The sequence below is a fragment of the Neophocaena asiaeorientalis genome, unplaced genomic scaffold (genome assembly GCF_003031525.2).
Source record: "Neophocaena asiaeorientalis asiaeorientalis breed wild unplaced genomic scaffold, Neophocaena_asiaeorientalis_V1.1 scaffold14, whole genome shotgun sequence".
In the NCBI taxonomy this organism is placed as follows: domain Eukaryota; kingdom Metazoa; phylum Chordata; class Mammalia; order Artiodactyla; family Phocoenidae; genus Neophocaena; species Neophocaena asiaeorientalis.
The window spans coordinates 12,571,545-12,592,097 of record NW_020175192.1 but is presented as its reverse complement, the minus strand read 5'-3'; the positions used below and the strand labels follow the sequence as shown (position 1 = coordinate 12,592,097).

Here is a 20,553-nt window from a genome sequence, read left to right as displayed (position 1 = left end):
GGAAAAAAAAAAAAAAAAAAAAAAAAAAAAAAAAAAAAACGGGGAGAAAAAAAGAAAAATCTGAAGATTAGTCTAGGAAAGTGAGCCGGACAAAGGAAGCAGAGGGGAGATATAATGAAAGAACTGAGAATTGTTTCCCAGCATTGAAGACCATACAGCCCTAGATGGGATCCACACCGTGTCCAGACATTGGATGAAAATAGATTTGTATCCAGACATGTCATTGTCAGATTTCAGAATGTGGGAATAAAGAGAAGATCCTGCAAGTTTCCAGAAAGAAAACCTAGGCGCATACTAAGGATTAAGAACCAGAATGGCTTCAAATGTCTCTGGAGCAACATTGGATCCTGGAGGACAATGGAACAAAGAAGAGAGCCTGAAGGAAGATGGTGTCCAAAGTTGAATTCTATACCCTGGTAGACGATTAATTCTATGGGGAGACAGAATTAGTATCATCCAATGTGAGAGTAGAATAAAGACATTTAAAAACAGGCTTAGGGACTTCCCTGGTGGCGCAGTGGTTAAGAATCCGCCTGCCAATGCAGGAGACAAGGGATCGAGTCCTGGTCCGGGAAGATCCCACATGCCGCGAAGCAACTAAGCCCGTGCGTCACAACTACTGAGCCTGTGCTCTACAGCCCGTGCTCCACAACAAGAGAAGCCACTGCAACGAGAAGCCCGCGCACCGCAACGAAGAGTAGCCCCTGCTCACCACGACTAGGGAAAGCCTGCACGCAGCAACGAAGACCCAATGCAACCAATAAATAAATAAATAAATAAAGAAGTAAAATAAAAACAGGCTCAGTTTTCGAAGTTCTCAGATCGAGAGGTTAAATTTTATAAGAACTGGATAGTGGTCACTGTCAAAATATCAACTTCTGATTCACAGAGACACTTATCAGAGAAGTACTTAAACCAAGGACTTTGTGATGACTACTGTTTGTCCTCTGCATCTATTCTCATCCCTCTTCCATCCAGGCTCCACCTGTGACCAGAAAGTTCTCTCTCCTGAAGACTTGTCTCTCCAGCCTTCCCCTACATCCTTAGGATACTAAGCAAACCCTTTTGTTCTCAATGAGGCTTCATCTTGCCTCAGTTCTAGAATTTCTATCAAGAGGGGTTTGGGTAGAAATCTAGATGAGGGGGTAGGAGGCCAGCCCTGGGGTCTTGTCTACAAGCTACATTCTTAAAAACTTAGATTTCATAGCACTTTAAATAAAACTTTTCAACGAGATTTTACTTACTCTAAATATAAGGTTAAGAAAATATTCCTTGCCCCATCAAATGTTATTTTTATTTGGGGTGGATAGGAGGACTGATAGAGATTGGGGCTGTGAGCTCAAGGCCCCCGCCTCAGCCATCCTTGGCCCTTCATCCTGGGATGATGGCAGGAACAGAGTCATTCTTCCCAGCAAGTAACTTGGAGGCTGTTTGGATGCGCCTTCTCGTTCCTGGGAATGAATTACTTCAGGTCTGACCCACTCGGAGTCTCTCGCAGTGAACCTCCCTCTTAGAAGCTGCTCTCATCAGCTGCCCAGCTGGCCTCCTCAGAGCTGCAACACCGCTTTCTCAGACAGCTACCCTTACAGAGACTGGCCAGGGCAGGCATTCTGGGTAAGGGCACAAGGACACCCTCCTGCTTTCTCAGCTTCACTGGGCCGAGCCTTAAGGCAGGACCCAGATCCACTGGGTTTTGGGTGAACGTTTTGTTTAGCGTGGTGGTTAAGAGCCTGTCTTGCAGTGAGACAAAAATGGGTTCGAGTCCTGCCTCTGCAAACTATCTGGAGAATGGGACAAATGAACCTGTCTCAACTAGTGGTGGTGGATTCAACGAGCTAACGTATGCAAGGATTAAGCACATTAAATCCTCAATCAGTGACAGTTCATTAACAAAATTAACCACAACTCTCTAAGAGTTTCCTCTGAGGCAAAAGCACTGCAGAAATAGTCCCTCTGGGTTAAGGTATCTAGGAAACGAGACAAAAATCTCTAGGTTCTTTTATTTATATTCTCCCCTTCCCTTTTCCTTCCCTCCCCCCATATTGGCCTGGGGACACAGCTACAAATTAAGTCCAATCTCAGTACTAGTTCTAAAAGCTCTATAACCTGAAATATAGAAAAACAGACATATTAGATGCTTAAAGAAAATTTAAAAGACAAAATGAAACACAATGTAAAGCTTTTCCTCCCCCCTTTTATTCTAGAAGTGTGTCCCTATTTGTCTCTAACTTTCACCAGTGGGTAGAGTGATAATAATGCTAATTGGCGTTATTAGTCAAGAGCTTTCTATGTGCCAGAGTCTTTTCCAAGCATTTTACTAAGATTATCTCATTGAACCCTTATGGGACTCCTAGGAGGTAGGTACCTTTCTTATTCTTTTTCGGAGATAAGAAAACTGGGGCTTAGAGATGATAACTAACTTACGGGGAGGCATACAGCAGCTCACTGCGTGGAAGAACACCCCAACGGTTTGGGTTCCTGAAAGCATGGTGTCAGCCTCGTACAGGAGGGACATCCGTGGACTCCACCCTTCTTGTCCCTTATGGCTTCTAGGAACAGTGTGGAAAAGGTCAGTTTTCTTCTTAGTCCCATGTAGCTAGCAGGGAGCTTTCTGCATGTCCAGGGATATCTCTCTGTCCTCTGCCTCAACATACAGAGCTGTGCAGGAGGAGCTGGTCCGTGAGAACTTAGAGGCAGAGGCTGTCAGGGCTCAGTTCGACCCTCTGACTTGATTCCTATTCATCTCCAAACCCTTCAGAGGCCACGACTGGGTCTCAGATACTCTTGCCTTCCCCAGAGGGGTGTATAGCAGAAGCAACTATTCTAGCTTTGCTACCCACATTTATTTACTTTTTTTCATCTCTTCAGTTCCCTCTTGGCAAGATTATTCCCAACAGGTATATCAGGAGGAAACCTTGACTAGATGATCTGCAAAGTTCCAACAACTCTGAAATTCTCTCATTCTGTTGTTCTATAATTTAATGTTTATAAAAGATAAAGATATGCATCACAGGTGTTAAGGGCATCCAGAAACGTCACTGGATATTAGTGCTTTCTGGGAATCTCTTTTAGGCATTGGCAGTTGGGGTCACATTTCCACTAGGCTGAGGAGAAATCAGAAGGGAAATGACCTTGAGCTGACCTTGTGTGGGCCTCTCTGTGGTCGGCTGAGAGCTCCTCTTTGACTGCTGCCATCGAGCCCAGCCCTGCAGGGTCCACGAAGAGTGGCTAAGGACCACCCTCAGAGGGTACATCGTGGGTAGAGCGCGAGCTTGGATATTAAACCCTCCAGGGTTCAACTCCCAGCTCTGCTACTGACTGGCAGCGTCACCTAACCTCTCTGCTTTCTCGTCTGAAAAATGCAGGTAATGCCACCCTCTTCCCTGGGCTGTGGTAATGCCCATCTCATGGTAAGCAGTGCATCATCAGTAGCTGTTAATGATAGCATCACTAACTAGTCTAATTGCCCTTCCTGTTTTAAAGGCTCACAGCCTGTAATGCTGGGCTGGGGACCACTCTCACCGACATGGGGACTTTGAGTTTTGACTACCACCGATTCGCAAGAACTAAACTAGGAGTAGTTATGGGTATCCCCACTGTCATTAAAAAAAATCAGATTTAATTTTGGAAATTTGAATGTATTTTTAATCTGAGCTGCCTGTTATTATCAGTGACAAAGAATTTTCTGACAGGTAAAGTTAACCAAAGATGGACTGGTTGCTTCAGCGGTGGGAGGGCTTATCACCATAGCAGGGGTGGCTGAAGGGTGGGGCAGAGGACCGCCTGGATGCAACGTATTAGAGGACATTGAAGGGCTGGTAATGGTTTTTGTTGATGACTTAAAGTTTTCTAAAATTCCAGATGTGCCTCACAGCTCTCTGAGCAGCCCTGGTAATCTGTCGTTTTTGCCTCAGGTTTCTTTGGTCTTCCAGACTACCCATCAAGTAATTGAGAAGCTATAAATAAACATTAGAAGCAAGCCCCTAATTGATCAACTTTCAGGTTTTCCTTGGTGAGTTTTCTTGAAACTTGGTTCCTGTGTATAATTTGATTCATGCATCTCTGGGGGAAAGACCTCTCCCCTGATCTTTGAGGAGGGTAGCAAATGGCTGCAAAGTCCAGGCAAGGAGGTGGTAGTGCTACATTTGCAGAGCTAACAGTCAAACCTACAAAACGAATGCAGTTTCCACGCAAGGAGGAAGGAGGAGGACAAATGGCTGTCAGACCTGTACATTTACCGAATCAACACCAGTCCCAGGACACAGAGCCCCGTACTTAGATGCTTTGGCCGGATTGCTCGAGTACTGACATAGCCTTGTAAACTGAGACCCTTCAAAGGAGTGAAAAGAAAAAATAAGTTTAGAGGAACGTTTACATAGAGGTTTCCCTTGGGTTGCAGCTGCTCAAGTGAATTAGCATCAAACCGTTGCCCTGGAAAAGGGTCATGAGCAGTGGTTTTCCCGGCCTCACACAATGCGCACAGTCAGTAAGGAAGCTGCCTGGTTCTCATTTGGAAGAAATTTGCATCTGATCCCACCCTTACCCCCAGACTTCTGCCTTCCTATATGCTTCACTCTATCATTCTGAGGCCCATATATTTACAAAAAGTGCCTTCACCACTGTCCTTTCTCCTGGTGACGTGGCTGTAAAATTCCTCTTGCTCAATCTTTCTTCTATCCCAAGCAAAACTCCCATTCTTGAGTTCAGACTAGTATCAATAAGGAGTTTGGAGTGAAAATGCTGAGTGAACTATTCACACTAAATAACAAACAGCTGATAAATTCTTGGAGCGGTCCTAACACTTTTTATGCATTCAAGTATCTCAGTTATACAATTTCAGGGTTTAAAAGTTAACCTCTTGAATGGTGGCATCTCACTCACTAAGGTCAAGGGCAAAAAAGTTTTAGCATCGTAAGAGTTACCTCCTTTCCTCTGTGTTGCTTAATCTGATAATAAGGAAATGCTACATCTGGGAATAGCGGATGGTTAACTCCCCAATATTCAGAGATCTACCATGAGGATAGATAAGAATCACGGAAGCCTCTTTGGACATACAAGAAAGGAAAAGCAAGCCCACACAGGGTCCTAGAATTACTGGTCCTTATCCTGGGTACCCCTGAGATAGGGGTTCTCAGGGATGGGCCTCCCACTCCTATTTATTCTCCTTTCCTCCCTACTCGCAGTGCCAAATGAGGAGCGTCTTTGTCCTTTGGGAGTGCAGGCAGAAGGAGCACCCCTTGATGGTGGAGTTTTGACATTTAAATAATAAACACTAAAACTTACCAAAGGGGCTTCCCTGGTGGCGCAGTGGTTAAGAATCCGCCTGCCAATGCAGGGGACGCAGGTTTGAGCCCTGGTCCAAGAAGATCCCACATGCCACGGAGCAACTAAGTCCGTGCATCACAACTACTGAGCCTGCGCTCTAGAGCCCGCGAGCCACAACTACTGAAGCCCACATGCCTAGAGCCCACGCTCCGCAGCAGGAGAAGCCACCGCAGTGAGACGCCCGCGCACCGCAACCAAGAGGAGCTCCCAATTGCCGTGACTAGAGAAAGTCCGTGCACAGCAACGAAGACCCAGCACAGCCAGAAATAAACAAAAAGAAGAAAAAAAGAAAACTTACCAAAGGCCTACTACGTGTTGTTACTGCTCTAAATGCTTTAATTCATTCATTTATTCAGCAAGTACTTACTGAGCGCATCCGATGTGCCAGTCACTTCTAAATGCTGTTTATTCATTTATTCATCCGGTGCTTGACCTCTTATGTGTCAAGTATTGTTATAAAGGCTTTTCATTCATTTATTCATTCATCCATCCGTTCATTCAACAAGTATTTACCGAGAGCCTCCTGTGTGTCAGGCACTGATCTAGGTTCTCTAGTGGTGAGCTAAACAAAGCTTCTGCCTTAACAGAGATGATACTTTATTGAGGGTTGCCGGGCGATGCACAAATAAACAAGAAGACATACGGTGTGTCAGGTGATTTGAAGTCCTACAGAGAAAAATCAGCTGAGGCAAACGGGCAGAGTGCCAGGTAGATGTTGCCATATTTAGGTCTCATTGGTGAGGTGACATTTGAGCGGAGAGCGAGTAAACATGACAAAATCAAGTCACAGGAAACACCAGTACATAGACCCTGAGGTGGGAGTGTGGTTGGCCTACCTGAGAAAAATCAAGGGAGGAAGAGGTGACGGGAACAAGGGGGAGAGGGGTGAACAAGGTCAGATGGAGCTGGGAGGGAAACTAAGCAGGACCTCACAGGCTCTGTTGGACGGGGCACACGGTCGAGCGCTTTGACCACGGGAATGACTTGTTTTAAAAGCATCCTCCAGCTGCCATGCCGAAAATAGACTAGGGCGTCAGGGGGACAATTAAATGGCTAGTGCCGAACCCAGGCCGGAGGGGCTGCTGGCTTGGGCTGTGGCAGTTACACTGGAGGTGGTGAGAAGTGGTCAGTCGCCAGTTATCTCTGAAGGCAGAGCCCATGGGATTCGCTGGTGGACTGGATGTGGTATGTGAGAGGAAGAGGGGAGTCGGAGATGATCCCGAGGATTTTGTCCTGAGCAACTTCAAGGGTAGGGTTGACATTTCCTGAGACAGTGAAAGTGCCGGAGGAGCTGTCTAGAGGGAGAGCTGGAATGGGGAGTTCAGTTCGGGATATTATTAAGTTTGAGATTCTCAGGCCGATCTCAGTAGAGAACTCGAGGCGGGCATTTCGGTGCTAGTCTGCCATTCCAGGGAGGCGTCCAGACTAAGAATATAAAAGTGGGCGGAGATGGTGTTGAAAAAATCACAGACCAGACACGTGAACTGAGCGTGTATGAGGTTAGAAGAAAAGTCCCAGCACAGAGTTGTAGGGCACGCCAAGGTCTAGAAAAGGAGGCAGGATCCAGGCGGGAGATGAAGATGTAACCAGTGAGATGGAAGGAAAACCAGAATCAACGGTTATTCTGGAAACCAAGCCAGGAGGCGCTTGAGAAAGAGGGAACCATCAACCACATCAAGTGCTGTGGGTAAGTCAGACCAGATGAGGCGTGACTGTTGTCCACTGCGAAGGTGCCCGAGGCCCTAACTGGAGCTGTTCAGAGGAGTGATGCCCCATCAGGGCATGTCAGGAACAACGGTGTTTATATTTAATTCCATGAGGGATATTGTGTTATATTTCTGTTTTACAAATGAGAGAACTGAGGCGCAAGAGAGGGTTGAACACAGCTGGATTGGAAGTCAGACGGTCTACTTGCTCCAGAGGACATGCCCTTCAAAGCCTGGTGTGCTTGGAACTTGAAGGCTCTCAAATCACCAGGGGCAGTGGAGAGCCAGGAGAAGCCTGCTGGCATCTTAGGACAGCAATCACTAGGTAAAGGGGACAAGAGAACAGAGAATGTGACCTCACACCCCACACCATCCGCCGCTGCCTCAAATTCATCTTAGCTTTTGGAGAGAAATGCTGGCTAAGATGGGCTGGGCAGGAAAGTTACCCTTTGCTTTTTTGATGGTATTTTATGTTTCTAGAAATTAATTCAGAACCCTTAGAGCATGCTAAATCTTCTAATAGTTAGAAGGTGTGGCATTAAATTGTCATTGGTAGAGAAGATGACAGTGGCTAAGGGTTGGTGCTGACATAAGGGTGTCTTGCTGTGAACTCCATGCTCACCAAAATTTATCTACGAACTGATGGCAGTCTCTGTGTGATGAGCGGCAGCAAACTCGTGTTTTTGCTGGATAAACGTTCTGGTTACAGGTGTGTTTCCATGTCCGGAACAGAATCCGGGGGCCTCTGAGCTAGAACGGGCTTGGAGGAGGGTGAAGGGCAGGTTACTGCACGGGAGCCAGGCTGGAAGGTCAGTGCTCCAGAGCGACCTCGCGGTCGTTCCTGGAGTGGGACCGAGGGAGGGGGCAGCTGGGAATATTCTTCTTCCTGTCGCTCCAGCGTCAGGGCTCCTTTCCTGCGGACCTGGCAGGCTGTCCTCCAGCAGTTACGCCGTAAGCCCTGGTCAGCCAAGTCTCCGTTACGTTTTCTTGGTATTGGGGTGTGATTGGGGTGAAGATGGCAATCTGGATTCCTGTCCTTGACGTTAGGAAGACGACCAGGTGTCTGATGGGGGCCCCTGGAGGGGACGCAGAGAGGGGGATGGGAGAGCCCCAAAGACCTGTGTCCCTGTTTCGCGTTTTGAGGCTGGTCTTTCCAGCCAGACAAATGGCAGGGATGGGCTCTAGCTGAAGTCTGCAACGACCTCAGTAAGGCTCTTGTTCTCTTATTCCTTCCAGAGGATTCTCCATCTTGCTTCTTTGGAGCCAGGGGAAAGCAGGAGCAGCCAGCATGCAGGCGACCATTTACCCTTTCCAGGCCTGGGAGAGAGAAAAGTCAGCTGACCCAAGGCCCTGGGCCCTCAGCTCTCATGAGCTGACATCCGAGAATCAGTGAGTTCTCTTTGGTGTTAAACTTTCTGCATTTTGAACAACTTCAACAGGACCTCCCAGTGCTTACATGGCTTTCTCTTTACAACTGTTTGTTCAACTGTACTTATTTTTCTCTGTGTGTATCACACACACACACACACACACACACACACACACACACACACACACAGGTAAAGTATCTCTCTTTCCCCCTCATCTCATCTCCTTCAAGAAAAAACCTCTCTGAAAGGGGCCACAGTTTTGCAAATGAATTTTCAAAGCTGAGTACACAAACCGTCCTTGTGGTCAAGGTCCGTATAAACTTGGGAGCTTCATTTTAGCCAGTAGAGCACTTCTGGCTAAAGCCAAACTTTCTCTTTTGTCCTTATCTGCAAACTCAAAGTATTGCCATTGTCCTAAGGAGGGTCTCAAGCCCCCTTCCCAAGCATCCCAAACCAGAGCACTTTAACATCCCTGATGCACAAGAAAGAGTCACGGTTACGCTCCTAATCCTGTGGTCGTAACACTGAGCTGTAAGTCTAGCCACTGCATCGGCAAAGAAAGAAGCCAAGGCTCAGAGAGGCAGTGAGATTTGCTCTCTATCACACAGCTACTTTGAGGAAAAACCATTTCTCCTCACTCAAAGTGATTTGCTCTTGCAATCATGCCCTCCAAGTAATGCCCGATGGTTCCCATGTACGAATTCAAGTCATGAATTAATGGGAGGGCCAGAAGTTCAAGCCACCAGCATCAAAGGGATGAGAGCTGACATGTACATCCAGGAAATCTGATATGATTGGAGCCATGTGTAGATCTACTTTCTGGGGATAGAGAGAACTGAAAAGCTTGTTTAAACTATTAAGAAAATGTGAAGAGAGGGGGAAGATGGCGGAAGAGTAAGACGCGGAGATCACCTTCCTCCCCACAGATAAATTATTAAGAAAATATGAATCTAATCTTTATCTGCAGTAAGCAAGGTGGGGAGCTGGGGAACGGAGTACCAGCGGAAGCTAGGTGATCTGTTTCAAGACAATGTTCCCCTGACAAAATGATGCTTGGAGAGAAATCTCCTGGAAGTATGGAATGTCTTCCTGCTATCTAGAATCCCTTGATTATTTCTTCTAAAAGATATTGGTTCTATGGTAGGTCATAACATATTTGGAACTCAGAACTTAAATATTTGTTGCTTATTCCATGCCCAGGGTCTCAGAGGCACTCGAGTTTTTGTTGAATGAATGCAAGATGATTTGTGCTAAATGAATACACCGATGATACATTTAAATGTTTGAATACTGCTAACTGATGGATTACTCTGAAATTAATAAGTTAAAATATAACAGGAGTGAATGTACAGCCATGTATTCAGTCTCCAAAAAATCAACAGGGACAAGAGGGAGGATATTTGTTTCAACAGCGGTTCAAATGAAACAGACGTGAGAGCTTTAGTTTACAACTTAGTAAGAGCCAGAGGTATGAAGCACGTACTAAAGAGCTGACGTGATGTTAGACTGTTTCCGTAAAAGAATGGTTTCTAGATCAAGGCTGGACATCACTACACTGTGCTCTTAGGTGATTCAACCTTACCTGGTGTTGGTAATTAGTTGTCACATCTTAAGAGGGACATGGATAAACAGACCATGTTCAGAGAATAGAGGGCATGGAGGCTAAAAGTCTAAATGCCATGATTTATTATGCCCTGAAAGAACTCAGAATGTTTGGCTAGAAGAAACAACCAAAAGTGACACCAAGATTGATTAGATGGTGCTCTAAAATTCATAAAGATTTTATGACTGTGAAGCAATATCCATCATTTATCACCAAAGGACCTGGGGTAGTTTAAGGTGGCATCCCCAACACGGAAGTCTCTGCTCCCATCGCCTGAAAAGTATTTCAGGTATAAATTAAAATGCTCTACGGTACATTGTTTTCCATAAACAAGGGGTTTAAATTATCCTGACCCACAAATAGAGATCAGCCATATGTTATTTACCCAAATAACCACAGTCTTGTCCGAAATGTTAGACCATTCCACCAACAGATTTTTTTCTATTGCTCCAAAGCATTAATAAGAATTTTGACGGCATTAAAAGCAACAAAATAAATCAATCCTTAATAAATAATATATAAATGCTCCTCTTCTTTCAGCAATGATTTATTAATATCCACTCACAGAGCTGCTTATTCTCTATCAATTCAGGCTTTTAATCACGTGTGAATTTGCCAAACCATATTTCATCCAATTAATATACTTCCATCTGTTTTTAAGGAACTTTAGCAAATGCTTTACTCTATCTATGATTCCCCTTACGTGCTAGGATATGAATGCTGTGAAAGATAATGAGGTTAGTACTGCACGACTTCTTTTGTGAACGCTTAGCTCATTTTCTAAGAAGCTTCACTTCTTTCGCTTAATATTCAATTGTCAGATTGTGCCAAGAAATAACAGGCCTCCTGCTCCCATGTTTGAAATTCATCTTTTGGAAATTTGGAAGATCCTGTTCCCCAAAGAACGTCTCAAAGATTATGACCAGGGTTCTGGGATCTTTCCAGACTCTGTGAGACCTCGTCTGGACTAGGGAGGGGGAAACTGACATAGAAGAGGCAGCTTCACGGGGGCAGACAGGTTCACTTGGGGGTGATTGCCCGAGGGAGGCACCGTGCTGACAGGATCCTTAAACCTTGTCCAGTCTCAGCAGGAAGTCATGCCATCACACCATGGCCATGTCTCTCACTGACCCCCATGAGAAGAGTGTTTGTGTGGGAACTCAGTATTTCCGATCTAGAGCTAAGTGTTTTCTTACTATTTCTTTACCATTCTAAGCTTTATTTTCCTTCAATGTATCTTTGTTTTACTTTTTTCATTTTGAAGACTTTTCGTATTAAGGGATAAAATTGAAGAAAAATTGGAGGTAATTAGTTCTGTTGTTTATTAGTTGTTGTCACTTTGGACAAGTTGCTTAACCCTACTTTATGGTGTTCAGTTTCATTCTTCCTTAGGCTAATCTTATGTAGCAGTGACTGTCTATACCATCTGTCTTCTTAAGTTCTCTTTCTGTCCATGGAGTCAATCAAAGGCACTTATTACCCTTTTAAAAAATTTTATTGCCACAGCTTATTTTTTCCCAGTTTTACTGAGATACAGTTGATATATAACATTGTGTTAGTCCAAAGTGTAAAATGTAATGATTTGATGTATGTATATATTGCAACGTGACTACCACAATACGTTTAGTTAACATCAGTCACCTCACACAGATAACAAGTGCTGGAGAGGCTGTGGAGGAAAGGGAACCCTCCTGCACTGCTGGTGGGAATGTGAACTGATACAGCCGCTATGCAGAACAGTATGGTGGTTCCTCAGAAAAACTAAAAATAGAGCTACCATACGATCCAGCAATTCCATTCCTGGGTATTTATCCAAAGGAAACAAAATCACTACCCTGAAGAGATATCTGCACCCCCATGTTCATAGCAGCACTATTTACAATAGCCAAGACATGGAAATAACCTAAGTGTCCATCGACAGATGAACAGATGCCCATTTAAAAAATTTTAAAGCTTCCTTTCTTTAAAAATTTCTCCAGACTCACTCACTCTCACTCAATCTCATGCAGCCAAATCTTTGCTTCTGATTCTGATCCCTACCTCACCCCTTGGACTGGAAACCTTGGGTTGTCCTGCGGTTCCCTGGACACCTTTTGCCAGGGACATGGCTGGGAGTTCCCTGTGCTTTCTGCCTATACTTTCAGGCCAACCACTGTTCACTCCTGTCCTGTCCTTTTCCTGACACCCTCACCCAGGCTGGACAGCACAGCTGCCTAGGACCAGAAGGTCAGAGAGTAGCATTGGACTTGAAAGCAATCACGCAATGAGAGCACTGAAAAACCCATAAGACCTCTAGACAGCTCTATCCTTACAAAATGTTCTCAATCCTAAAAAGCGATATATTTGAAAGCAGCATCAGTTCAAAAAAGCTTTTTTAGGGAAAAAATAATAGACGTGTGCTGGGATTTACAAGGGATTGGATTTCAGAAGTATTTTAATGTTAAAAAAAAAAAAGCGTGTCTTAGGATCGGGGAGACGCAGTGTTCTCAGTGTTCGGCGCCCGCCCACACTTCCTAGGGTAACGGGTTATTGAACAGGTTGGAGTGAAGTCAGGAAAGAGCTTTGTGCTTCCCCACTGCAGTCGCCCTCAAACCCATCCTGTCAGCTCTCCCCCCGAGGCCTTAGTGTCATCTTGGACAGATTTTAGAATGCCCTGGTCCCCTTCAAGCCCCAGAAAATCCGGTATAATCCAAATCAAAACTTCACTCCCTCATCCAACAGAAGCTTCTCCCTTCTCTCCCGGCCCCACCGCGGCTCGGGTCAGACCTGCTCCTTCTTCCTGTCCCTCCCCTGCTCTCTCTGCTGCTTCCAGGTCCCCGAGGGCCAGAGCCAGGGCAGGGAAAGGGCTCCGCACTGTGTAATGTTCCCTCTCACCGCGGATTCACATATATTGGAGAATTGCTCTGGCGCCTTCTGCGGGTTGGTTAGGCAAACCTCCCCGCCGCTCTCACCCCGCCATCACTGCCTGCACTCCCTCAGATGCAGGTCAAGGCTGCACAAGGACCCCAGTCCCCGTTGGGGAAGAGGCACTTGGAGATGCGCTCTTAGGAGGCCCCTCAGCTCTTCCTCTCTGCACTTTGCTACTGGGCTCCCTTCCCCCAAGCCGCCAGCCCTCTTGGCTGTGGTCCTTTCCAAACTGGGGCCTCACAGGTACGCCTCCCTCTGCCCTCTCTCCTCTCCCAATCCTCAGTGGGGGCTTCAGCTAGCACCCTCCTGCAGGCTGCTTCGGTGGTGAGTCAGGCCCCACGTCTCACGACCAGCAAACTCAGGGGCCACATTTCAAGGCCCTCCCAGGAACCCTCCCATGCCCCTCCAGCCACAGCAAGGGGAAGGCTGGAGACTTTGAGGGGACCAGCCAGCACCTGGCCAGCGAGTGGGCTGTCCATCCCCCTATCCTGAAAATCACTCGAATCTCTGCCGGTGGTGCTTTAAGGTGCTTTCATTTATCCTGGAGGCAGTGGGAGGTGGGGGAGGCTTGGGGGAACCACAAGGCTCTCCCTGGTCCTACCATCCTCTCCAAAGAATCCTTCTTCTCTCCTAAAAGCCATGAGGCCCCTCAGATGCCTAGGAGGTTGCTGGGTCGCTTGGCCTCCTCTGTCTAACTTCAAAATGGACGTGGTCAGCCCCTCCCTTTAGAAGGTGGATGGTACTTATTCTTGTCTTTGGTTTGGAGGCTTTGGCAAAAATAGGACACAGGAGGAGTCTCGATCTACCTGTTACTCTTGTTCAACTCAATTTAACAAACTTGGGGGCTTCCCTGGTGGCGCAGTGGTTGGGAGTCCGCCTGCCGACGCAGGGGACACGGGTTCGTGCCCCAGTCCGGGAAGATCCCACATGCTGTGGAGCGGCTGGGCCCATGAGCCATGGCCGCTGAGCCTGCGTGTCCGGAGCCTGTGCTCCGCAATGGGAGAGGCCCGCGTACCGCAAAAAAAAAAAGAACTGTAGGTTGGAGACTCCCATGACGTTGGCCGAGGTGCCAAGGGAAGACCCTCAAAGAACCCATGAAAGTGCTAAGTAGGAGAAAGAAGCATCCTGACACCAGACTGCAGTGGTCTCAACCAGGTGAGCCCTTTCTTGCTCCCACCCTTTCCTTCACTCTGCTCCTGTTCTGGGGAAGCCTGAATCGAGAAGGAGTTCAAACAGTGATGGAACCAACAAGCTCCTACACCACCGCCAGCTCCTAATCTTGCATCTGGCCCAAACTGGCAGGAAGAGAGGACTCTAGATTGTATGACAAACTTGAATTCTGGATTGAACTGGACATTTTTATTATCTGAAAAATGGGGCTATTTGTTAATTCCACAGGACCTGCCTGAGATTTCATCCAGGAGCAAAGAAGAAGCATTCAACTTAGCACAGAAAAAATAGTATAATTGCTTTCTGCTTGCACTCTTTTGAGTCCAGCTCATTTAAGGAAATGGTGGCTCAGTAACAAGAAAGCAGAAGCCATATCCTCTAGGGTCTAGATGGTCTGTGGACGCAGAGGATGATTTGGTTGGAGTCTTGGAAGCATGGTCCCCACATTAAGAAGTTTTTATGCATTAGGAACCCACACCCTGAGTGATGGCCCTTTAATCCTTTCTCCTTTTAGTTCCATCCCTATGATTTGATCGTCCATCATGAATAAAAGATGCTATAGGACCAGAGGAAATTCCTGTTGCCATCCTCAGGAAGGAGCTGAGCTCAAGGACACGACAGACATAGGAAACATTTGGCAAAAGACTGAACCCAAGGAGTGAGAGGGAAGCTTAGCCTCCAAGGCTGGACACAGGGTCTCTCAGGTGGGAGCACCCTGTCCACAAACTCAGCACTTCACGATGGCTGAGTGTGGGTGCGGACTGTGGAAGCAAGCAGGTGAGTAAGAGCTCAGGGTGCGGGCCCCCCCCAAAAGATGGGGGAAAGTTGAGGGTGAAGAGAGGGAAGGAGGACTGGGTGGAAGAGGAGGTCTGAGGAAGTTAGAAGGGCTCTGGCAGTGGGTTGCCAGACTTAGCAAATAAAAATACAAGACGTCCAGTCCTTTGTTTTATCTGGTCATTCTACTATAGAGACTGTTGGACCAGGGGAGTGAGAATCAATATCTTTAGCATTTGCTATTGTGGCCAGTGGAGTCATCCAGAATTAAAGAGAGTGAAACAGTGTGGAAATAAGAGTGTTCTCCATGTGAATCAGAGTCAGGGCAAACGTTAGAAATACTAAGATGCATCAACTGTCATCACCAGGAAACAGAGTCATATGGAAGACACATTGCTTGCTCTGGTGACGTAAAAGACACTAGAGAGAGCAAATTTACATTACTTGCTTTAAAGAAATACGACTTAAATATAAATGACTCTAAGGGAAGTCACATAACAACGTAAAACATATTAAAAAGTAAGTACCTTCAGCCTTTCATTTAATTTTGAGTCAAATAATTTGGTTAAACGTATTCTTTGTGTGACGCATAATTTCAATCTTTTATTTTGCATTTCTGACAATTCAAATTGTGAGAGTATGTTTGGCACAATTAATCTTAATGATATTTACTGTCTGCTGGATATTCCTAAAAGGCAGAACATCTTGAAAAATGTGTTCAAGTTATTTCAAACCACTTTCAGATCCTTGTTAGCAAGCGAGAGCCGAGCTCCCATCAGCAGAGGCTTTTGAAAAACTGACAGACACAGGTCCTGATCTGCTAGCAGTATCAGAAACGTGCTTTTCATATCAACAGATTCCTGTGCAAGAGGAGGTCATTGGTGCCACCTAAAGGGTCCCCATCACAGGACCTCCCAGCTTCAGTCATGTGATGACAGCCAGCATCAGACATGTTCTTAGAGCAAAATAAAGCTGCTCCCACCTCCCCAATATTTGAAAGTCTAAAGCTCTGGGAGACTGAGCAAAAAGTGCCTCACTTACTCATGCCCTCCCCACACCCACCTCTCAGATGAGCCGTGAGCATCTTGAAAAGTGGCGCTGAATATACTTTAGGATAACAGGTAACAGGGCATCGATGAATAAATCAAGAAACCCTTCATGGTGCAAATAGATGCTGCCAGAATTAAGAGGAGAGCTGAAATGCGTCTTGCAGATCTAGAGGGAAACTTGAAGCTTAGACAGGTGAAGTGATTCACTCAAGATCAACGAGACAGGGCCAGAGAGGCATTCCTGAGACCTGGACTTTATTCAGTATACTCTTCAAAAATATTTTCTTAAATTTTTAATACAATTTTTAAAGGTTACTTTCCATTTACAGTTGTTACAAAATATTGGCCATATTTGCTGTGTTGTACAATACATATGCTAAGTGAAATAAGTCAGACGGGGAAAGACAAATACTGTCTGATATCACCTATGTGTGGAGTCTTAAAAATACAACAAACTAAGTGAATATAACAAAAAAGAAGCAGACTCACAGATACAGAGAACAAGCTAGTGGTTACCAGCGTGGGGTGGAGGGACAATATAGGGTTGACGGAATGGAAGGTACAAACGATTGGGTGTAAGATAGGCTCAGGGACGTATTGTACAACCCAGGGAATAGAGACAATGTTTTGTAATCACTGTAAATGGAAAGTAACCTGCAAAAATTGTATTCAGTTTACTCTTAACCTCCAGTTCCAAAGTCCAGATTTTTCTTTTTTAATTGGGCTTTCTTAAACTGAAGTGCACCTAGATTTCTGCTGCCATCAGCACCTGAAATCACAAGTTCCGCTGTGAAAAATGTTGTGATGTCTCTAGAAATTTCTCTCACTGGGAGTCCCAAACTGTTAGTTCCTCACAGCCCCAAAGCCGTCATTTTGAGGGCCAAGGGAGGTCTCCCCGATGATTTGCTATGCCCGAATTTGAACTTCGAACATGACCTGGCATTCTTTCCTTCTTGTCGGATTCCACGTGTCCTGAAAACAGAACAGCAGCTCTCGGGAGGTCTGGAGAGCAGGCCTCTCTCAAGTAACCCTCCCGAGGGAGGAAGAGCCCTTCTCCCCCCTCCTGCCTGCAACCCCTGGGGTCCCACGAGGGGCTGGCCTCAGCGCAAAGCACCAATGAGCTGGTGAGCAGCACCAGGGCCTCTGCTCAGAGAGGTCTGAGCAGCGGGGAAGCTGACGGGTGTGAGACAGAGTGCGTGGAGGTTCACGGAGGAGCAGCAAGCATCTCTCTGATTATAACTGGGGCTGCGTTTGCCTTGTCGAACATTTGAGGCTGGGATCAGAGTATGAAATAAGAGGATTTACAATAGGGCGCTTGCATCTTCGAGGGGAAAGGAGTGTGCAAACTCGAGGCTGCACCGTGGCCTTGGTTTTCTGGGCAGGAGAGCCCCAGGTGGGTGATAATCATCGCTCTCCTGCCCATCCCCGTGGTCTCCTGGCCGGTCTTCCCGGCCAGACTCTGGGGGGGTAATTTGCTCTTTCACGTTGTGGTGTGAGACGCCTTTCCTTCTGTCTTCCTTTCTTTTATTCCTCATTTTCACAGTTTTACTATCTATTTAAAACTTGTACTCTTTTAGAAAATATAATACAAACGCCTGGAAAAATAGAACCAGTGCAAAAGAAATGCAGCAAAAATTGTCTTCCTTCCACCGCTGTTCCTCCACGAAAGGGCCACCCTCTTGGTACCAGTTTCTAGAGTTTACCTTTCCAGAGGTATTACGTGCATTACCAGCAAAGTCTCTTTCTATCCACGCGTACGACGCACTTCCTGCCCCTTGCTGTTGCAGGCATACAGTTTCCAAAACACCATCCTGCTTAAAATGCATTCATAGACCCCAGTTTTCTGCAGGATAAAGCCCAGCCTCTTACTGGTGCAGAACATCCTTCACATCCGTCTCCCCAAATGAGCACCGCCTTACAGCCCGGCACCCACCTCCTTCTAGCTCCCTCCGCCTCCCACCCCACTCCAGGTTTTAGCCTCAACAGATCTCCAGGCCTGTGAGTCTCACTCCTGTTAGTTCCTTGGTCTGGAGACACTTGCCTCTTCCCTCTTCTGCTTGTCAAAAATCATTCTCATCTTTAAAGACTCAGTTCCACGTGTCACTTCTGCTGTGAAACCTTCTCCAAGTTTCCCAGTCGTGTTGACTGTTTCACCTGTCTTAGGACGCTCCCTGGAAAGTTCTGCATCCCTCAATGGGTGGTTCATTTATTTCCTGAACATCCTTGAAATGCCAGATGTGCTAAGGACCAGAGAGACCATAAGCCATAACACAGTCTCCACCCTCAAGGAACTTAGGGTCTAGTGGGGAAAAGTAACACACTACAACAGAAGTGTGTGATGAATACAAGGTGTGGGGCTACACCAGAAAGGATCCCTTTCTGCAGACTGGGCCAGGACAGATGAAGAGGCAGAACCGAAGCCGATGCCTGAAGGTCTAGAAGGATGAGCCATAGGAGAAGGTATGGAGAATGAGGAAGTGTTGAAATATCCCCAGGAGCCATGGCACACAAAGAGAAAGGCACGTGCAAACGTTGAGGAGCACCAGAGCTCACGTGACGTCGAAGAGCTCAAACAATATGGCCGGAGGCGAGAGCTGTGAGGACAGAGTCAAGTGACTAACGGGAGACAAAGTCTTCTGCTCCTACACAAACAATTGGCGTAGGAGCAAGTGACTCAACAGGTCTGGCAATTGGAGATTCATAATCTCTGACTTCCAAGTTGCAGCAGCTTCTGAAAGTTTACAGAGGATTTGGGGAAGGCCAAGGGTTGCCGCTTACATGATTGCCCTTGAGTACTCCAGTTGTGGGTGTTGACAAGGTGCTGCTAGGAAATTTTTGAAGGTTAGGATTTTGGTGAATTGCTCTGTAAATCCAGGTACATAGTAATAATGCTAAGAGCTGTAGGGATTAGCCTATATTGGGGCCTCACTCTGCTTCCAATGCTATTTTAAGTAATTTACATGTTAGAGCATATTTAATCTCAACTACTTAAGGGGGAGGGTATACCATTACTATCCCCATTTTATAAATGAGGAAACTGAGGTCCTGAAATGAGGTACTGAGGTTCAGAGGCTTTCCCAGTGGTGCAGAACTTGTCCTTGGTGGAGCCAGGATTGAAACCCCAGCAGTCTTGTTGGAGCCCATATTCCTAACCATGAGGCACCATTGCCTCTCCCCAGCTGCAGTGGGCGGGTGTTTGGGTGAGCACACTGCCAGGCCTAGGAACCCAAGGCTCACTGTTCCAGAGACAGAGTCTGGGAAATCAGGGACAGATGGACAGTAGGCAGAGTGTGCATGGTTTGCCCTTGGCACCCTGAGGCAGCCACTGTCTGTAAATAACAACTTGAGGAGTTTAATTAACAGCCCACTTGCAGGAACGCCAAGAACAACAGGAACTCCACGGGTGAATGACTTGGGGGTGAAAATCAGAATCGAGGGGCCGTCTTTGCCATCTTTCAAGCTGCTACGGATAGCAACAGGCAGACTGAACTGGCCAGGTTTTGGCAGGAGAGTGGGCTCCATTAATTACACAGATGGAAAAAGCCAGTGGATGGTTTGACGGAGTAACTTCTGCAACCATAAAATCAGGAGAAATGTATGGCTAGCTCTTTGCTAAATGGGGCCCTGGATATGCATGAATTTCACCAGATGGGGGAAACTCCTCGTGATACTTGATTTCATGCCAGGGATGCTGGATTCAAATGTCAAACGATAGAAAAGTTTTCTTGAAAGATGGCGTAGGGGGCTGTAAGGAGAAGTGCTGGATTCTGATATGCAGAAGATTGGAATTTGATGTCAATGCCTTGAAGAGATCCCTGAATACATAAGCTTTAAGGAGGGGATGGAGTTGGGGGTTATAGCTATTTTATAGTCACTGTATATATTCAAAGCAAATGCATTTCAATGCCATCAACCCAGCAGTAAGCATTGTGACCTTCTTCCTCTCTCAGGGAAGGGTGAGAGTGAGGCCAGTTGGAGATGGCAGACCAGGCCATTGGCCTCTGGGGCAGCACCCCTTACCATCTCATTGGCCTTACTCGCTGGTCCCGCGTGTGGGCTGCGCTTCTGCAAGCTGCATGGTCAACGCTTTGACAGGCCGCTGCGGGGAAGCAGGATGAACACAGCACTTCGGGTGTGAAGACAGGTGTTCAGATCACAACTCTGCTACTGGCTAATGATATGCTGTTGGGTGAGTCAACTGACCCTCAGTTTATTTGTCGGTGAAATGGGATAATAATCCCCCCAGAGAGACGTTGCAAGGATCGAGGTAGTGACATATGAGAGCACCTGTAAGCTGCAAGCACTATGAAACGCTAGCTTCTGTAGTTAGCAGGATTTTGAGGCATAATTTACCTGATAGCCGCCTTCTACCTCTGGTCTTTCACATTCCCCTTTTGTTTTGTTTTGTTTATTTTTGCTATTTTTTGTTGCACTAAAATATACACACATAAAATTTAGCATTGTAACTATCTTTAACTGTACAATTCAGGGATAATAAATACATTCACAATGTTGTACAACCACCACTATCCATTTCCAGAACTATTTCATCATCCCCCACTGAGACCCTGTACCCATTAAATAATAACTCCCCATTCTCCCCTCTCCTCAGCCCCTTGTAACCTCTATTCCACTTTCTGTCTCTGTGA

The 20,553-nt window shown here is 46.3% G+C and overlaps 2 long non-coding RNA genes across 2 annotated transcripts in view; both read left to right on the top strand.

Annotated features, from left to right (window-relative positions):
• The window catches only part of LOC112413219 (uncharacterized), an 11,927-nt gene extending 6,614 nt beyond the window's left edge, over positions 1-5,313 (top strand). The window contains exons 3-4 of the long non-coding RNA XR_003005921.1: positions 3,915-4,012; positions 5,184-5,313. This is a non-coding gene — a long non-coding RNA (uncharacterized LOC112413219). The remainder of the gene's footprint in view (positions 1-3,914; positions 4,013-5,183) is intronic.
• A 2,959-nt stretch (positions 5,314-8,272) lies between these two features.
• LOC112413218 (uncharacterized) lies at positions 8,273-20,149 on the top strand. The gene is made up of 3 exons (XR_003005920.1): positions 8,273-8,420; positions 14,596-14,858; positions 19,855-20,149. It is a non-coding gene; the product is annotated as an uncharacterized LOC112413218 (long non-coding RNA).
• The last annotated feature ends 404 nt before the right edge of the window (positions 20,150-20,553 follow it).